Raw genomic sequence first — 21734 nt, forward strand, 5'->3', positions numbered from 1 at the left:
TCTCAGCGCTGCTCCTTTCCCAAAACGTCTACCAGCAGTCCCCAAGTGTGACACAATCTCTATTGATATAAAACCAGTCATTCTACTTTAAGAGCAACATAGTTGCGTCTGATTAAAAAGCGGTCATAACTGAATATTTATCCTTCTGTTTACGCCTGGAGCGGAGATGTTTCAGTGGCTCAGTCCACAGAAAACACTGTTTTTTTTTTTTGGTTTTTTTTTTAAAAGGTAATGTTATCGTCGGAATACCTCCCACATTTCGCTGGATTAATCACGCATTTGAAATGTGCGCGAGCCTTATAAATCTCGTTTATGTGACAGGAGTGGTGCCATGAAACATGTTGGAATCTGATTCGGATTATTTTTAAACCAACAAACGGTCGTTCTGGTGGATTTAATGGGCAATAGTAGAAGCGTCTGGCGTGTAAATCTGCTTTCTATAAATAAACGAACCAGTGAAAACACATTCATGGTACCACTGAGCTATGATGAACTAGACATGAGGAATTTAACTGGGACCTAATAATGACTGCACAAATGAATGAGAGCAATAAAAGAGCAAAGGAATTTAAGTCTGACATTTAAATCGTGTACATTTAAATGACACGTTGAAATCAAATTAACTGAACGGGTGCAGCTGGGTTTCTAAAACACGAAAACACCAACTTCAAGTAAAAAATTAATCTTCACTGTGATTTGCACATTTCTTATTTCTAAAAGAGTGGGGAAAAAAGAATTGTGAAAAAATGATTATCGCTCTCAGTTAAATTACCGTTACTGTCGTTTTTTATGGCGCTTGGTGGATGACAAACTGGATTTTGCGTCTTTTAAGGATGATGCGGTTTGCCTTGGTTGTTTTGCTTCACTATCCTGATCATAACCATCGTAAACATAATTGGCACGGAAGTTGTATGTGTAATTACTGCGCGCGTTTCTCTACGGCACTACTGGTATAGGCTAACCTCGTCTGCTATGAAATACTGTGTAATACTTAGTTGATACGGTGTCTGTGATGTGATACACACGACCTAGTAATCTTCCACTTGGACAAGGTCAGCAGTGATTAAATTAGTGCTAAAGTCTATGCAGCTGAGTCTCAAGGAAGTGGCATTCTAACAGTGCATCAGGAAATTAAGATGATGAATATTCTTTGAGCACGGATAAAGGATGCACCCAATTCACGACAATAACGTATTCCTTCAGCCCTCGTGGAGCTGTGTCTGCTTTCTGTTCGCGTCCTCAGTGACTTGGAGCCGTTCCCAACGTGCAAGTGGTCGCTACCGTAATGATGACCTCGACACAGCTCAAGTGGCCACAAATTTAATTTAAGAGCCAGCGAGCCCTCGGTGCGACGGTGGGAAAAAAGCGCTCTCAGAAAAGCAATCAGTGACCGCACGCACTTTTCAAAATAGCCGATATGATGCGCGTTTAGATGGGCCACTTGTCACGGTTAATGCGGCATAGCGGGCGTGATTGATGGACCGGAGACACGACTGGATACAGTCAGACACACGAACACACAAGTGCATGGCTAGCATTTCTGTATGACACTATTCTCCGTGAGGCCGCACCACAAACAAATCTATGTCAAACAGTACGTCAAGAGAACAGCTAGAGGCGTCCTTGACTGTTTGCTGTAGCCTAGGCAATTAAGAGAATGCAGTGTATAGTGTGTTTGGAAACAGTTTAGAGAGCGGGGGGTGCAGCCAAATGGAGGTTAAAAATGATGTTTTGTACTGTATGCTCCAGTCGCCCTACACGCTACGTCGATCCGCCTATTAATATCAGCTAATCAAAACTAGAAAGGAGATGTTTTTATTCACCCCCGCACGCACGCACGCACGCACCCACCTAAGAGTCTGAGTTAGATTAAACCAATACCGTTAAGACCGGCCAACTGCCGTCATCTCTTCAAAGGTCGCGCTCTTCCAGGACCACTCAGAGAAACGCGCTTGGCAGGTTGTCAGCGTGCGCACAAGCGGGGAAAGCTCCTATTTAAAGACCCGCCAGGAAAATTCAGGCGATAACCTACCGTCAGATATCCTTTCTCTTTAACAACAGATAGCGTACGCATATCTGTTCTTACGCCACTCAGTCTGATAAGTTAGCAAGCACTTCTTAGGCACAGTATTTTTGCCCTGTTTGACATCTAGCTCGAGCTATTCTCAGATTAAAAGATTTTGCCATAACCGTAGTAGTTCCATAAAACCTTAAATGCTCATTCTAACCTAATGAACAATGTGATTTGACACGTGACTGACTGAATTTTTTTACGTTTTGATTAGTCTGAATCGTTCGTATTAAAGAAATATCAGAACTTTCCTGCAAACGAGATGGCCCATTTCAAGAGAGTTTGTTGTTTCAATAAATAAATAGTCTTAAAATAAATCGAAAAAGTTTATCCGTGCCTGTATGGAAATCACACTTGTTTAAACAATTCCAGAATTTCAACCCATGTCCAAAATAAACCTAATTACGCTCCCCAACCCTCCTCAACTCATCTGGCCAAACTGAATACCCATCCAAAAAACAGAGTGTTTGCTTCCTTTCGGAACAAACCACGAAGCACAGTTATTTTGATAGAGCATTTTTGTGGTAAGCATGGACAGACCACAAAGCCGAAATGCTAAAAATGAAACGCCTGTGGATCTTAACTAGAGCGGACAGCACGATCCCAGCCCTTACGACGGTGCTTAGCGCTGCGCTTTTTTTTTCTGGGTTACCGAATTTAGCTATGCGTTCTCCAGAAAACTCCAAAAGGGCAGCATTTTCACAGAGTAACAGTTTTAGTATCCAGCGCTCGAAGACAAAGCAACATGACAGTAAACATCACTAGATGTTTGAGATCTGCGGTGAACGATTCATTTAAGGAGCAGATGAAATACGAGTTTTATACCAAGTTACGACATTCGAACGGGTTGTGGCTTTGTCTGGGTTGGTGAAACTCGTTCTGGTTCAAGACGTCTAATCTCTGAGGGACGATAAGAGCATAGTAGTAAAACCGAGTACAACACTGGCAGGCAGGCGTGTGTTGGATGCAACGTACACTCAAACCCATGAGTTAAAGTGATCCCTTCTAATTCAGCAAAAAAATACATGCGCAGCCCACTAAACACGGACTAGAGTGGTGTCGTTGAGGTTGGAGTTCGCTCTAGGACCCGTCTTTATAGTAACAGGAGGCGTCGAGTTGGTTTCCGCTGCCTATTACAAATCCCTCTCGGGCTGTATTGGCACTTACGTGCGACTGTTCCAGATAGCTAGTTTCCAAAGGGTAGCCAATTTCTAGTCTAGCTAGCTTCAATTATTAGCAACTATGAGTGCTACTGACGTAGTTAAAAAGTCAACCTCTAAATCTTTATGCTGTTTACAGAGAATTCTACACTTGGTTAACAATTAAAAGCAACCACTGTTAAATGACTGCCAGAGCAGACAAGACTAACTACTTAAAAAACAGGTAATAAAACTAGTTGCCAGTAGAGAAGTCAGTGTTGACTCCACGCTTCTCTGCTTCCAGGTTAAACAATGTCGACACCATGCTCTAAGGTTTAAAGTGAATCACATATTGACTATTTAATGATGTACCGCACCATGTGACTCAGAGAGTTGGTGTGAGGATTCGACTGGAGGCAGCTTGTTCTTAAAGAAACGAATCAATGCAGTGAAATTTCGGGGTCAGAGGTTAAGAGTTCAGGTGAGGCAAAGTAGCAGCAGGACACAGAGCATCACGGTGTGATGTCACAGAAAAGGAGAGGTGTTACTCCAGAAAGTTGGTTAAAGTGTTAACCGGCTGCTGACTGGGGTCACTGTAACTTAGCTTGCCATGAGTCCATACCTGAAACTTTTTTTTTTTTTTCATTTTACACGCATGGGAGTTTTATGATCATCAGGGTAAACATATTAAGATTTGTCACTGTGGTTCATAACAGTCTGGTCACGTGGAGAAGTCTTATATATGAAAATCAGTTGCTGAGTGTCTATACGTGTGCTTCATTTCGTATTTTGTCAAAAAAACCCCAAAAACTTTCCAACTGATGAAGAGATCCATTAAAAATGACTGCAGCTTCTCCTGCATCATAAATTATGTTTTCCGCTGTGGCCACCTCTGCTAAAGGAGTGACAGAGAAATTTAGGGTCCAGCCTAGGTTAACAATATATGGAGTTGGAGATAACAGAACAGGGATCTTTATCAGGAAAACTCATTAGAAAATTTGAAGTGGTTCATAACCCGAGGCGCCTGCATCTTATGTGTAATACTCCTCATCATTAGGCTGTGTTGTGAGTGAGTGAGAGAGTGAGACAGGGAGGGAGAGAGAGAGAGAGAGAGAGAGAGAGAGAGAGAGGGAGCGAGCACACACAACAGGCCCTTGGGGTGCAGTGACCCTAGCCCCCACCGTACCCATCTGTACTAAGCTGCGCAGTTCTGTGTGTCAACCAGATTGCATTGTGGGTAAATAATGAGTGGGGCGCTCTGGGGCAAGGGGACCGCTTTAATTACGCAACACAACGCTACCTCTGTGTAAGAGCGACACCCAGGACATAATCAACGTGACAACCTGTGGAGCAACCCCCCCCCCCCCCCCCCCCCCCCCCCCCAACACAGGGGCAGGAGACATGCACTGGGTCCGAGAGAAAGAGAGGGAGAGACATGCACTGGGTCCAAGAGAAGGAGAGAGGGAGAGACATGCACTGGGTCCAAGAGAAGGAGAGAGGGAGAGACATGCACTGGGTCCAAGAGAAGGAGAGAGGGAGAGACATGCACTGGGTCCGAGAGATGGAGAGGGAGAGACATGCACTGGGTCCAAGAGAAGGAGAGAGGGAGAGACATGCACTGGGTCCGAGAGAAGGAGAGAGGGAGAGACATGCACTGGGTCCGAGAGAAGGAGAGAGGGAGAGACATGCACTGGGTCCGAGAGAAGGAGAGAGGGAGAGACATGCACTGGGTCCAAGAGAAGGAGAGGGAAAGACAAAGGGGGGGAGAGCAGAGACAGAGGAAAACAGAGAAAATGAGAGAGAGAGAGAGAGAGAGAGAGAGAGACAGACAGACAGACGGGGGGTGGGGGGGGGGTGGCACATTGAAGAGAACAGTACAAAAAAAGAACACAGATGGAGAAAATGAGGAAAGAAACATAACCAGATAAATCGAGGGAGGGAGGAGGGAATGTGAGAGGGCCTGCGATGGAAACGTGATGATACACAATGTATGACATTATGTAAACCAAGGAATTCCTTTTGGGATGGCACATTAGCAAACAACAATCGCTAAAGGAGACGCTACATTTACCATTCACAAACCTCAACCTGCGTATAATTAGTGTTTTATGCTAATTGATTGTAATTACAGCGGCCCGTTTGGACTTTGGAATGCCACAAAAAAACTTGGCAGATGAAGTAGGTCGGCATCAAGGAAGAGCATAAACACGCTCGTTCACTGTTCAGCAATTAGCTGTGCTTAGCTGGAGAAAGATGTTTAGAAAGATCGCACAAATGTTTACAGTAGTGTCAGCAGGGTTAATGTCCACAGGCATCTTAAACAGGCTGTGTGGAGGACCCCCCCCCCCCCCAGTAATTTTACACTCAAAGCGATAAACAAATTCACAAGTCGCGACGTTTTACATCTATACACACGTCTGCCCTCAAAGATGAGTCTTTCTGCTTTCCAAAACAAGTAATAATTTGTATGAATTAAGTGTTTTCAGCACTTCATTATTACACCTCAGTGGTTACTAAATGGTAATACCCTAGCACGTTAAGGACCTACATAAATAAGTATTTATACATACATATTACAATAAGATAACAAGTGTGGGCTTTATTACTTGTGCTTGATGTAAAATGGGTCCAAAAAAATGTCCTCTCCAAGCCAAACTGCATTTCTGAGGAGGTGAAATAAACACATAATGAACAGTCACACGGTCACTTTTGCCAGCAGCAGCGTTTTTTTAAAGAAGATCAAAGTCGGCCGCCATTGCTCTCCGGGAGACTAAACTATGGCATCCTTCAGTTCCGGCCAAAGAATTTCGCCTCAGAAGATCGCTGCCACGGCAACTGGTCGTCTGATTCCAGCATCCACCGCGACCCAACATGACTGGACCAGACTGTTTTTTGTTTTGTTTTGTTTTGTTTTGGGGGGGTTCTTGTTGTTTTTTTTGTTTGTTTTTTTTTGGCTGAACGGAAAACAACCCATATGTACAAGCAAAAAGATCCTCTGTGACACACACTGAAAGTCCCAATGAGTGAAAAACATCTCTAACTGAAAAAATTAAAAGCAGGCAGAGGTCTGCATGCTCTCCTCTTTTTTTGGCTCTTGTGCCATATCCTTCTTTTTCTGTCTTTAATGTGTCTCGGTCTCTGTCATTAGCCTACGGTGCCCGGCCACGGCAGAGACACATGGGAGGGGGGAGCAAAAAAGGCCGATGTGAAATTTGAGTACGGTTCTTTAATCTACGGCTAAATTGAACTAGAGAGGAAAAATCTGCCAAATGCTGAAGAAACCAGCACATATTTGTGGAACATGTTTATGCTCTACGTACCCATTTTTCTTGTTATTCTATTTTCATAACTTCTTATTCTGACAGGACTAACTCATCTTCAAAGCACCTTGAGTCAATGCAGTCTCTTTTCACCAGTCATCTCTCTCTCAAGCACTCTCTCTCTCTCTCTCTCTCTTTCTCTCTCGCTCCCTCTCTCTCTCTCTGCCTCTCTCAAGCTGTCTCTGTCTCTCTCTCACTCTTTTGAGCTGTGTGGGAGAAAGTGCTGTCTAGAGAGGGGAGACACACACGTCTGAATCTTACACTCTGCACAGTGCTGGTTCTGTCACTCTGTGTTCATGCTGCTATCAGAAATGCTGCCATCACAATTCACCCATAGAGTTTAGGCTTCTGACGTCTGTTTGAACAGCCACGTCACAGCCCCACTGACGCCCTGCTGACCGACTGACATCACTAAACCACCCCGCTGACCGACTGACATAACTATACAGCCCTGCTGACCGACTGACATCACTATACAGCCCTGCTGACCGACTGACATCACTAAACAGCCCCACTGACCGACCGACATCACTATACAGCCCTGCTGACCAACCGACATCACTATACAGCCCCACTGACCGACTGACATCACTATACAGCCCCACTGACCGACCGATATCACTATACAGCCCCACTGACCGGCCGATATCACTATACAGCTCCACTGACCGACCGACATCACTATACAGCCCCGCTGACCGACCGACATCACTATACAGCCCCACTGACCGACCGACATCACTATACAGCCCCACTGACCGACTGACATCACTATACAGCCCCACTGACCGACCGACATCACTATACAGCTCCACTGACCGACCGACATCACTATACAGCCCCACTGACCGACCAATATCACTATACAGCTCCACTGACCGACCCACATCACTATACAGCCCCACTGACCGACTGACATCACTATACAGTCCCACTGACTGACTGACATCACTATACAGCCCCACTGACCGACCGACATCACTATACAGCCCCACTGACCGACTGACATCACTATACAGCCCCACTGACCGACCGACATCACTATACAGCCCCACTGACCGACTGACATCACTATACAGCCCCACTGACTGACTGACATCACTATACAGCCCCACTGACCGACTGACATCACTATACAGCCCCAGGCTCAACAACTATACATGACTTGTCCAAGTAGTATGTACTTTCTTGGAGAACTTTTCTATGGAAACGCTCAAAGACGTTATTCCAGATTTCATCTTTACTGACTGTTCAGAGGATCATGCCGGACTGGGTCAAGTCTACATTCTGCCACGTTCTGAGACAGCACGACGGTGGAATTTTATCAACGCACCCTCTGCATTTTTATTCAGTCTTTAAAAGACGAGACCAGCCAAATGAACACTTACGCTCCCCGGCCGGCTCCTCAAAAAGTCCAGAAATGCTGCGTCAGGAGGAGCAGTCCAGAGGAGCTGACACTTCGAGAGCAGACGCTACAGTGGAAGAGAGTGCGATTACTTGCTAATTGGCCATTTAGCCTTGAGTGCAGAGGCCGAGCCTTTGAAACACCGTTTGATGTGACGAAATACTTAATGGAGCAAAGTCCCAACCACACTAACCACGCCTGCTAACGTTAGCAAACGCTAAAGCTGCGGCAGTAATTGGTGGAACAGAACAAGGGGCGAATTTAACGTCTTTGGGGGTTTTCGTTCGGTTCAAAGGGAGGTATACGTCTCCTCTCGGACCTGTAGAAGGTGATGGAGGACAAGTCGTCATTTCACGGGCGAGAGCAGAGAACCGTGAAAGTAAGAGGCTCACCTGCAGTTCATTAATCATACTGGAGCCTGTGGAGCATTTCACCCATAGTTTAAATTCCTCTGATAAGATGCGTCTGTATGAGCTAAGGCTAAATATATCGCTTTCAGACAAAGCCTTTAACCTCAGAGGGTCCGTAGTGTTGAAGGAAGTCCATCAGCGGAGACTTTACAGGGGTTAGCGATAGTGAGAGAGAGAGAGAGAGAGACAGAGAGAGGGAGAGGGAGAGGAGATGAAGAGAGAAAGAGAGAGGGAGAGAGAGACGCGGAGAAAGAGACATAGAGAAAGAGAGCGCAGCATGTGAGTGATAATGATGGAGATGAATGAAGTTTAAAGCTACTGTAAGGTCACAGTAACTCCAGTCATACTTGTTATGTGGTTAAAGTGTGACTTTGACTTCAGTCAAAGCTTAGGATCTGTCATCATGACTTTTCATACATGACTGATAGCTGAAGGCTACACTGGCCTGCTGTGTAGTGATATACTACTTACATAGGATTGGTAGACACTAAAAATAAAACCTCAATGCCCATCCTGTTGATTCAGACTCCTCTTACGTACATTTCATTCTATTTTCATCGTGGCCATTAAAATACGACACATCTAACATGACGGACAGTTGGACAACGACACACACGCACAGACACACAAACACGCGTGCATGCACATGCACACAGACAAACACACACACAGCCACGCGCACACAGGCACACAGGCAAAGTGTCGCCAACATAACTACTTGGATTAAACTGAAAGCCAAGGTCTTACTGTGTTTGTGTGTGTGTGTTTTTCTTTTTTTTTCCCTTTTTTTTGTCTCCCGAGTTTCGCATTCTTGCAGGGCATTGAAACTCAAGAGTTCTGTTTTTGAAAGGTCTTTGTCCTTGTATGAGTCAACAGGGTTCAACAAGCAAAGCACAAACAGGATGGAATGAGGAAGGGGGGGGGCGGATTGGGGGGGGGGGGGCAAACACAGTGAGAGAACAGATCCAATTATGTCACATTTCAGTGAAGTGAGATCAGGTATCATTTGTCAATCGTCAATGAACTGGTTTTTTCACCGTGTCACCGTAACGCCAACAAACACACATTTCTACACAGGGCAACATAACCAGAGATCGAGAAAATTCCACCTGTTACTGCAGGAGACAAGGGAAGACAGGGAAAGAGAGAGAGAGAGAGACAAAATGCAGAGGAAAAAAGGATGAAGAGAGGAAAAACAAAAGGGAGAGAAAGAGAGAGAGAGAGAGAGGTGGAGTGAGTGTATGGGCACAAAGGAGTTGAAAAGAGAGAATGAAACAGACAGGTAGGGAGGAGAATGAAGAGGAGGTCAACGACAGAAGGAGAATAAAAAAAAAAAAAAGAGAGTGAGTGGGAAAAAACGAGTGAGAACAAATGTGCGGGGGAGTAAGAGTTGGAGGGAGAGAGAGAGCGAGAGAGATGGGGGGGGGAGCGAGAGAGGGAGATGGAGAGAGAGAGGGAGACGGAGAGAGAGAGAAAGAGAGAGAGAGAGAGAGAGGGAGGGAGATGGGGAGAGAGAGAGAGATGGGGGGGAGAGAGAGGGAGATGGAGAGAGAAAGAGAGAGAGGGAGGGAGATGGAGAGAGAGAGAGAGAGAGATGGGTGGGAGATGGAGAGAGAGAGAGAGATGGGGGGGAGATGGAGAGAGAAAGAGAGAGAGAGAGAGAGAGAGAGAGAGGGCGATGGAGAGAGAGATGGGTGGGAGAGAGAGAGAGAGTGAGAGAGATGACGGGCGAGAGAGAGAGAGAGAGAGAGCAGTAGAGAGCTCTGGTCTCCCGGCCTGGCTTTAACAAAGCTGGTCTGTGAAGTCTGGACAAAGGGGGCACCAGGGCTGGTAGCGTGTGTTAGTGGGGGGGGGGGTGACTAATGGGGCAGGTAGCGTGTGTTAGTGGGGAGGGGGGGTAACTAATGGGGCAGGTAGCGTGTGTTAGTGGGGGGGGGGGGGGTAACTAATGGGGTTTGGGGCGTGGGGGTATTCTATGGAGTGGAACTGGGAAACAGCAGTGACTGTGTAAGCAAGTTCAAGGTGACATTCCAGTACACCTCTGAGAGCTGGTTAATGGAGAACGCTGGTGTTCTACGCATTAGAAACCAGAGCAGCCCCATCAAACTACACTCACCCTCCACAGAGGAGGAGGGCACAGGAGGAGGGGGGGGCATCTTAATGGAGAGTGGTGATACCTGTTAAACTAGAGGAGAGAGTTATTGGGGGGGGGGGGGGGGGGGGTTACAGTCTCTGGATAAATTCTGTTTGAGTTTTCTTTCTTTTTTATTTTCAAGAAATGAATGAATGATCATCATGTTAGGTTCAGTTATGCTCCGTCACTCCACAGAAATCTCAGACCACAGCATAACAGAACTGGGCAATTCCTGTAAACTGCCGTAAATTAAGGAGATGAAAGATGTTACAGTGACCCCAAAAAAATAAACTTGTTTTCAGCAGTCTCTGTGGTGCTGGGTATAAAACTGTATTTCATGTCTTCCACAGATGAGTGGTGTTTTTTTCTTTTTATGTGAAATGCCTGGTTGTGTCTCTGACGCAAGTCTGTAGAAAAGTATTTTTAAGGAATTCTATTCCAGGGTTTAGCTTGGGTACCAACTCTTTCTTTTTATTTGACGCTGTTTTTGTTCTGCTGAGAGAGAGAGAGAGAGAAACAGAGAGAGAGAGAAATGTTTGCCTTATTTTCTTGACTGCACAAAAGCCAGATTTACAGGACACATCCAATTCCATACTGCCAACACAGTCCATTTAATTCTCTATTGAAACTCAACACAAAAGCCTGTGTCTACAAACCCTCTGTCAGGAATAATCATCTAGCTGAGGCCTAAGCCACGCTGTGGATCAGGTTCCCAAACAGAATATGAATATTCAGATCCACAGTGTACACACAGGGTATGATTGGCTGGGTGCCACAAAAGCACAGCCGGTTACATCTCATTATGTACAAAGCATGAACAGTAATGTTAATGAATTTAGCTTCACCACATAATCAGGACGTCAAAAAGCACCGGCTTCGCGCTGTCATAGGAGAGACTGGCTACATTAACACGGCAAAAATCACACACACACACACACACACACACACGCACGCATGCACACGCACGCGCGCACACACACACACACACACACACGCACACACACGCACGCATGCACACGCACGCACACACACACACACACGCACACACACACACACACTACGAGAGACTGCCGTAATTAGACTCGTATATCAATGACAAAGGAGTTGAAACCCACAAAGGTAACAGACTAAAGCTCCACTGCTTTCTGCTGTGTTAGTACTGACAGGGAAGGTACTGGAAAATCAGCAGCAAAACTCTGAAAGTCAAGAGTTAGTGAGAAACAAAGTCATGCCAGCACTCAGTTGACATAGAGAGTGAGAGAAAGTGAGGAGGAAAAGTTTATAGCCCTACCGTCATAAAATTCCTAGCAAACAGCTTCTTCAGCAGAGATGGGCATCAGTCAACTGAACGTCAAAGCGGCTCTGCTCTCTCTCTCTCTCTCTCTCTCTCTCTCTTTTCGTCCGTTTCCCTTGTTCTGGGAGATCAGGGCAGTCCTTCAGGTTTTAGATCTAAGGTCTGAGTGGCTTTCTGGGAAGTGAGAGAGAGAGAGAGAGAGAGGGAGAGGGAGGGAGAGAGAGAGTGAGAGAGAGAGAGAGAGAGGCAATCAGTTGGGTCTATTTTCAGTCTCAGACGTGCTTGTCGCCCACTGGAAAGTCACCCCCTGGGGGAATATGCGACATGGCTAGACCCCCCACCCCCCTACCCCCCACCTTCCTCTCCCCAGAAGGCACAGGCTCTGCCAGTCTGGGCGCCATGTGGCCGTCCAGCATAGCTCACACTGGGCACACCACCTAGACAGAAAAACATCACACAGCGGAGGAGAGGAGCGTCTGTCAGCTCCTTATGACAGGCCTACCAAAACCGATCTTCAACCTTGACACAACATTTACACAACGTTTCCACAGTGTCACAATGTGGCTTGACAGCCAGAGAGAGAGACAGACAGAGAGAGAGAGAGAGAGAGAGAGAGAGAGAGAGAGAGAGAGAGAGAGAGAGAGAGCATGATGTTTACTGTTAGTGCCTTCAAAGTGTTAGAGAGAGAGAGAGAGAGAGAGACTGCATTACGCAAGCTTTCACTTTCTGCCATCCAGAGGCAGATCAGGTAACCAGACGTATGGCTTAGGAATGGGGAAGCTAAACACACACACACACACACACACACACATTACACAGAAAGAACATAACAGAACATACCTCCATAATATGAATTTGACTAACAAAGTATATTCACAATTGTAAAGATATGAGATATACTGACTTTGACATACAGAGTTAAGATCACATGTAGACACACACACACACACACACACACAAATACTCAGACACACAATTATACAGCGTCATGAATATTCACATACCAGCAAGTGTAAATCTAACACTGCACAGTGCCCTTATGAACACAATCATTAAACACACACACACTCACACACACACACATACACACACGCACACAAACACTCACACACATATACACACGCACGCACGCACACACACACACACACACACACACACACACACACGCATACACACACATGCACACACACACACGCACACACACACGCACACACACACATGCGCACACACACACACACACACACACACACACACACACACACACATAGGGAGAGAGCAAGAGAGGCTGAGAGGCTGTCATGTGTTCCACTGCACTGTTGCCAGACATGAACATGTACTCCCTTCAACCCCACAACGGAGAAAATTAACATCACACAGCAAAAAAAAAAGTCTCCTCTCTCTGTGGCTGTCATTTCTTTTCAGAAATGCTTGTGGTAGGAAAATGTTTCAGTCCTAAGTGTAAGTCCCTGTAGAAAACTCTCGCTTATAAAGAGCAGGCCTTCACCAGTAAACACGGGGAAAAAAAAAGAACAAAAAACACAAGGGGCTGAGAAAGCAAAGTGCTGAGCTGGATTCTTGCAGTCGTGTGTCTGGAGAACAGACATGTCAAAGTCTAACTGAATCCCAGCTGCAATCCCTGCTTCTCCTGACTGACAGCTGAGGAGAGAGATACTTCAAAAACATGCCCACAGAACCGAGGCAGGGAGAAGGTCAGCTGTAATTTTAGTGAGCACCCTAGTCCCTAACTCTTCAAAACAACTTCTCAGACCACTTTGAGCAAAACAAACACACACACACAAACAAAAAAAAAAAAAACACTATTAAATCTTTAGACCTAAAACAAACACAAAACGAAATATCTCCAAATATACTATTTGATATATTGTTGTGTATAGAGAGGACAGAATATGCTTCCTGAGAATGAAAGTGATCCTAAAATATTAATATCACTCCTACATGCAGATGCGTCTTCCATGCCAGTTTCTGTATGCGGTTTCGTGTTCAGCGTGCTGTGGTAACGCGGAGCTCTCAGGGCAGCGGCGTTTCCAGCCAGGGGCTCCTCCAGCACACAGCATTACGCAACGTCACGCCTGGACGTCTATTAATAGAGCAGAGGATTCTGTTCATATGTGACAACACAGCACGGCAAACGTGACGAACCCAGAGACTTCCTGCCCTCTTCTTGCCATTTCCTTTGGCTGTTTTAACCGACATTCTCGGCTCTTCTTCTTTTATTTTTTTATCTGTTTATCACTGATGAATAAAAAAACAACTTGATAACGCACTTATTTTTCAGATGCTGTATGTCAGAAGGTACCCTATAGCTTTAGATTATGGGGCAACACACACACACTCTGTTGTTATGGTGGAAGTTAAGTTGTTGTGTTGATCATCGTTCACGGCATCCCGACGACCATTACCGTTTCTTCTCGCGTACTTTTGTAGTCCCAGCCCATGAGCACTGTGTCCACAGTTCACTCTGTGACCTCCTTCTACTTTTCATGCACCTGTATCTGGTCTAATACTGAACTTAACTCCTTAAGGGCTACACACTTGTATCTGATTCAGTACAGTACTGAACTTAGCTCCTTAAGGGCTACACACTTGTATCCAGTCTAATACTGAACTTAGCTCCTTAAAGGCTACACACTTGTATCTGGTCTAATACTGAACTTAGCTCCTTAAGGGCTACACACTTGTATCTGATTCAGTACAGTACTGAATTTAGCTCCTTAAGGGCTACACACATACTTTGTATTTTGCCTCACGTGGAACTGGCTTTGGATAGAAGTGTCTGCTTAATTAAAAGTTACGTATGCTTTTATGATGCATGAAGGCCAATTCCTCCTGTTGCACGTCTTGACGGTTGATTACTGAGAGAGAGGTTTTGACGGATTTCACTGAAGGCGAATGTTCTCTAGCTTTGTTAGCACTTGAAGAGTCCTGGTTTTGATGTCATTTGTCGACGTGCGTCCAGAATACGAGAGTGATTTAAACCCTGTTCTGTGGCTGCGCTGTCAGAGTGTTTGGTTAGAAGGCTAAAGACACAGACCCACCACGTGCTCTGGACCACTGCAGTATGGAGACAGGCTGTCAAGGTTCACGCTAATGATGCAACCTCCAGAGAATATTTCCACTCACACTCCGCCTTCCTCTAGCCTTCACCCCCCCCCCCCCCCCCCCCCCAAAAAGTCAGTTTAAACCTCGTATAAAGGAGCAACAAACACACGCGCGCGCGCGCAAACGCGGACTCTTACTAAACACTGGAAAGTTCTACTGAGGTTTGAATTACATGCTCTGCTTTCCTTATGTGGAATAACAATTAACCATAAAAGGACCAGCCCTAGCTATGGAATTCTCTCATTAGAGTATCAGCATGCTATTTTTACAGGGAGGGTACACACACACACACACACACCTCTCTTACTGTATGAAGGGTGGGACACTTGGTGGGGTGGGGGGGGCAAGGGGGGGGGGGGGTGTCGACACCAGCTCACCAGCACCGTTTCAACACCTAATTCATTATCTGCATGAATGTGATGTAACCATTCCAGAGCGAGTCAGTGACAGGTTATGGAAAGCAGGAAAGCTCCTCTGTAAACAGACAGAACACACAAGTCACAAGGCTGCCGGAGGGTCACCAGCCTGGGCACTCACTGACACACACACACACACACACACACACACACACACACACACACACAAAGTTCCTCTCTCTCACTCTTTCTAACAACACACACACATGCACAGACACTCAGACATACACACATAACTGCAATCACGTATACATACATAGAGACTAAACACACGCATACACACACACACACAGTCTCTCTCTCTCTCTCACTCTGACAGCACACACACACATGCGTGCACACGCACACACACACACGCAGGGAACGCACTGACATTCAGTCCCATGTGTTTTCCTCATTATCTTTCATTCATCTCTCCCTCGCTCTCTCTCGCACACACACAAAACATACTCTCCCTCATGCTCTCTCTCAGTTCTTTCAACTACCCCCCCCCCCCCCCCAACACACACACACACACAGAGTCATAAATCCTTTATCTAAGAGTATACTGTACATGTGGTCATGGGGGGTCACCAGCTGAATAAGGAGTGTTTGTGTGAGCGGGACAGATTTAGGAAGATGTTAATAACAGTAACCTGTGCGTAATGTTGGACACTGTCCTGATGTGTCCTCTGGCCGACATAAAAAAACCTTTATATATTAGTGTTGAAATGTAAGCAAAGCCCCTGGAAACCTACCAACTGTAGCTACTGTACTACTCGCCAGCTGTCCCTAAAACAACTGACTTTAACGCACCACAGTCCTCTAAGGCTTCTCCTCCAGGAGGGGCAAAAGTTTGTATTAATGACAGCCAGAATGAATGAGTGAATGACTAAAAGAAAAGGAAGGAAGAGAGCCTTTTAATGTATAATATGACACCTGAGAAAGAAAACTGTCGTCTTTTCTGTTTAAGCCTTCCCTTTTATTTCAGAGAGACTGGACCTCCTGCCACCCTCATTCCACTGGCTTCACTCTACCCTAGTAACAAGAGTCAGATTTTCACAGGCATCTTGGCCTTTTTACACACAGTGTGAGAGAGAGCGAGAGAGAGAGAGAGACAGAGAAAGAGAGAGAGGCAGAGAAACAGAGAGAGAGAGAGGGGGAGAAGGAGAGAGAGAGAGAGGGAGAAGGAGAGAGAGAGAGAGAGAGAGAGAGAGAGAGAGAGAGAGAGCGCTTCTTTGGTGTAAGGTTCAGTGGGATACTTTCTTTAGCACTTCACCTCTTTCATCAAATAGTGCCATGGTGGGCGTGGCTGGATCTGTGGTTTGTGTGTGTGTGTGTGTGTGTGTGTGTGTTTTTTTTCTCCCAGGCGCCAGCTGCACAGACAGCGTCAGGCCTTTTGGAGCCTGGGCATATGTGATAAGTGGGTAATGGGATGTCAGTGTTGGATGGTCATTAAAACTTTCCTGTGTGTGTGTGTGTGTGTGTGTGCCCAGGGACAGATATACTTACCCCTCACCCCATAAACCACGTTTTTAACAAAGTGTGTATTCCCAGTGAGCACTGTGTATTACCACAATGGCAGCAGTTATATTATCTGGAAACAAACTTAAAACTGAGTGGAGAAGCACAGAAAGTGAATGGGCTCATTAAACCATCCATTAAGTCGGCATTAAATATGAATGGGCAACTGATACTATGTGGAGTGTGGTTAGCATTAAGTAACAGCAAAGGAAAGTGTCCTCTCCCCTTTGAGGTGAGGTTCCCTTCCGAGTTGGTTTTGACTGGAAGGAAGGAAGGAAGGGCAGACACAGACACACAACTTCAACTGCAATCTCCATTTCTGCTAGTCCCAGGCTGCATTTTTGAAACAAGCAAAACCACTGTCAGCTCAGATAATTTGTTAGCAATTTCGACGATATTACACACCCCCTTTTTTCCCTTGGATGGTGTTTCCGTAGACATCTGTAAGAATGTTACAGTCGCAAAGAGCTCATTGTCCCTCTGTCCATCATGAACATCAATCGATCAATCCTAAAACTACATCTTAGCAGACCAAACTCGCCAGTGTCAATGGAATGCCTAGAAGGCCCCGTGTGTGTTTAATTTACTCCCATCTCAGGTGAAATTAGATTTGATACAAATATAAATATTCGTTGCTAGTTGTGACACGACACATTATTTGCACTAAAGGAAAATTTTTCCACCATTAAACAGCAAGTAACATCACGCGCAAGTGTTATCAACGTGTCGTGTTAATTCGTTTGCTTGTGTCCGTCAAGTTAATCTGAGAAGTTTTACACGTGGACCAGGAACACTGTGCATTAATGTTCAATAATTAGTGTATAACACATGTCTATATTAAAATCACATTAAGATGGGACGAGAACACACACCCACACACACACACACAGAGTTCAAACACTACATCGAAGCTCCTGGCATGCGCTTCCCCGTGTGTGATTTTGTTACAAGGTGCTCGTTTCGCTTGGCTCGGACATCGACAGGAATAGAAACCAAATGACAGCATTTCAACGAACAGATGAAATAAGAGATCCCACCTTTAGCTTTTTCTCATTACATCATCACGAGCGAATGGTGTTACTAAGCCACCGTCTCTGTATAACTAAGGGCATTCAACCTGTTTGGACGACGACAGCGACAAATTGAGATACTGCCCACTGGGTGGTAAAATAAGCCCAGCAAAAGCCAAACCTAAAATTTCACACCCGCCTTTACGTCATTCTCCTCTCTATATCCTTTATAAATCAATTTACTGCAAACTCATTTTGCTTTCGGTAGCCCACAGCTGTGTAAAGTAGCCTAATTAAAGTTTATTGTATCCAACTGCAAATTATGAAAAAAATAATTGGGCAGCAGCCTATTCTGATAAGAATTACGATTATGCCGAAGCTTTATCGAATAGCTACAGGACAATGACGCTGTCACTGACAAATTGAAACGTTTTTCTTTTTTCCCCTCAAACGAATAAAAGTGGTAGCCTATCCCCTGTGATAATACTGCAAAAGATCCCGGTAAATCAGCTCATTGGGATGTACGTCTCCCTGATGCTCAGCGTCCGCTTTAATTACCCAAGACATCTCGTGATTCGTCTGCCGACACTGAAGCTGAGTTAATGTCTTTACATCGTTCAGACTGCCCAGCCTCGCAATATAGAGCATAACTTTAGTAACATAACAATCGTATCGCATACTACAACGATAAAGGGTACTTCAGAGATAACTACTCACCGAACAACCTAACTGAAGGCAACGGCATTTTAACATTAGCTCTGGAATTTCGTTGTTGCAGGTGCAACAGTAAATCACTGACCGCCTACCAGTCTGGAACTGTTTGGAACAAGGACACTTAACATTTCCCGCAAGCATCCGCTGGACCTCGCTAATGAGTCATTAATGACAGACTTCCCAATTGTTATGTTAATCAACTTGGCCAATCTTGGCGGACTGGCTTGTTGTGGTGGTAGGTCACGCCAGATTGGGTTACAGTAATCATTCTCAGCCGGTACACTGTCACAGCCGTACACCGTCGCCTCGGAATTCGTAGCTTTACGCAGAAATCCGTGTAAGAGGAGCAAAACATCACATCACAAACACTAGTTTAGAATTTTCCGTTAAAATGAAACCCGCTACAAATGTAAGCAATTCATCGTAAACTACTACAGCCTGGATGCTTTGTACGTCACGATAGTGTTAGAGATACGTCTGATAAATGTGAAAGAACTATCTCTGATACAAAGGTGATACTTTCTTATTTTAACCCCCATTTTTAAATACAAGCTCTAAAGCAATCTCAGTCACATACTGTATCCTTCATTCTCTTGAGATTATGTTTCATTTTCCAGCCGCGGAAATATACCCATCCCATATCATCACGCTTGTCAAACTGTGGAGTACCATCGGTGATGTTACAGTAAGCTACAGTTCGCGCGCCGCTTACCTAGAATAAAATCACACTCCAAGTCATCCAAACAAATCTAACCCGCGACGTTGGCCGTCAGTCAGTCCCTTCCACACAAGACGACAAGACTGTTGCGGAGAAATTTAAGTCCATCAAAGTCGGCGACGGAGAGGGGAGGCGTTCACACAGGACGTCGGAATCCCGACTGAAACCCCACACCTGCTCTCCACTCGTTCTCTCTCTCTCTCTCTCTCTCTCTCTCTCTCGCTCTCTCTCTCCTCTGCTCCTGGAACAAATCCAAATACAGCAGCGAACGCGCATGGACAATGTCAGTTAACTGCAACGCCCCTTTCTCTCGGGTCACTAACTCATGCGCGGAGCTGGGCAGCTATTGAGATAGCATTGCAGTAAAACTGTCCTTTCCCACATGCCAAACCGCTTCTCTTGGGCAGCGCTCAACGAGGAAGGAGGAAGAGGAGGAGGTGGTGGGAGATGGCATTCTTTCTGCATGGTCGATGCTGCGCCGAAGCGCGTACCCGCGTCACGCGCGCCTATATGGTCCAGGAATGAACGCTTTTTATCAAAAATCGTCCAATGGCTTCAGCCGCTTGTTTTGTTTCGCGGCGAAAAGGCGATATTTCGTCCCGGAGTGTCTCTGTGCGTCCATGTGCAAAATGGCTTCCTGTTGTCAACGCCGCAGAGGACCGCTCATTGGTTCTCTCATAGGTCTCTAGTAGTCATGGCAACGACCACAGTTCAAATAGCGGTGCCTGGATAAGTCGCTCAATGATATACAGGTCACCTCGATGAATACAAGGGCAAAATCTCCACTTCTGATGCAATTTGACGTATCCGCTACAAGTCTATGAGAAAAAATCTGGTGTCTTGTGTACTGAGGAAAAAGGTGTGAGTTTAGTCGAATCATAGCATCCATTAGTCTTTAAGGCTGTTTTGATTGAAGATGTGGATATCAGTTTGCTCTGAATAAAACAAAATCTACTTAAATACAGGCAGCGATGCCATAGCTGTCACAGAACAGTAAAACATATTTTTGTCATATCATGTTCAAGACCACGTTATAATATAACTTGTGTTGTAGAGAATCATGATTATATCAAAAAGGATTCAGTATTCAAGAGCCCTCTGAGAGACTAGAAACTTATAACACGCACACACACACACACACACACACACACTAGCTGATAAATTATTCAGGAACCTCGTGGTGGATACCCGCAGTTTGACCCACATAGTAAAACACCCCTGATGTTTTCACCTCTCTGCAGTGATCAACAAAGACCAGAGATAGAACGTTCCAGAAAAACATAGGAACTGGCGACGGTCAAAAAAAAAAAAAAAAAACAGTTTTGAAAACTAAGGCATTAATTAAATCTGAGACACATTCTCCCATTCTCCAGGCTGTTTTTTACCCTTCATATGTGGTATGCCAACTTGTCAGGTCTATCTGATGAAGACAGGAATTCATTGCACTGGGGAACAATTAAATTGAATTGTGATGGGTTATTGCATTTGTTTAATGTGTCGGTGTTTGCCAGATTGTGGCTTGTGGAGAGATTAAGATAAACTTCCACTGACAGTCTGCAGTACACAGCTTTCCAGTGCTGCTGTATGAGTCTGATTTACTCATGTGTCAATGAATTTGAACTCTGCCTCCTCCATCGTTTACTTTTAAGAGCTCATGTTTGAGTTTCTAACCACATATACCTAGTCTGTTTCGTTGTTTTTGTTTGTTTGTTTGTTTGTTTGTTGTTTGTTTTTTTAGTCAGTTATGTCCACCACTCAGAGATGACACAGCTTGTCTTATCAGATCAGAAACCATCATACCTCATTTGGACTCTGAAGTGGTTCTATATTCTCTTTGTTCTGTAAATGGGCCCAGTGTGAGTGAACTGAGCTCTACAGATTGGTTTAGAGCTGAGATACTGAAGGCCTAGACACAGGGTGGCAGTGTGGTTAGGTCAGGTTAGATCTGGTTAGGTCCGGTTAGGTCCAGTTAGGTCTGGTTCGGTCCGGTCAGGTCTGGTTAGGTCTGGTTAAGTGCTGAGGTGGTCTCCATAGCATTAGACACAGATGCCAGCGAGATGGGTGGGGGGTGGGCAGACTGAAGCAGTGTGGGGGGGGGCAACATATGAAATTTTAAAATGTTTTGTAGACATTGGAGGATGGCAAGAGGGACGACTTATGAACAGTCTGGTGAGTAGCTAAGTGAAGAAAAAAAAACGTCAGGAAAAAGGATCTGTGGAGATAGGGAAGAATGAAAAAAAAAAAAAAAGATTCTGATTGGATCAGACACAGCCCCGAGAGAGGGGATCCTCTCAGAGTGTAACACTTCCCCCTAGATGCTACATGTTCTGACTGTGTGTAGACTTTCTCACTTCACAAAAAGCTGAGGACAACATAGCTATTACAGTGACACCTCACAGTGCCCCAGAACAAAGACATGACATGTTATATCTGGTGTGATGGGCTGAGTTGTTCTGAAATGTTCCGGTATCTTCTCCCAT

This window comes from Chanos chanos, chromosome 11 (assembly GCF_902362185.1).
Source record: "Chanos chanos chromosome 11, fChaCha1.1, whole genome shotgun sequence".
Taxonomy (NCBI): Eukaryota; Metazoa; Chordata; class Actinopteri; order Gonorynchiformes; family Chanidae; genus Chanos; species Chanos chanos.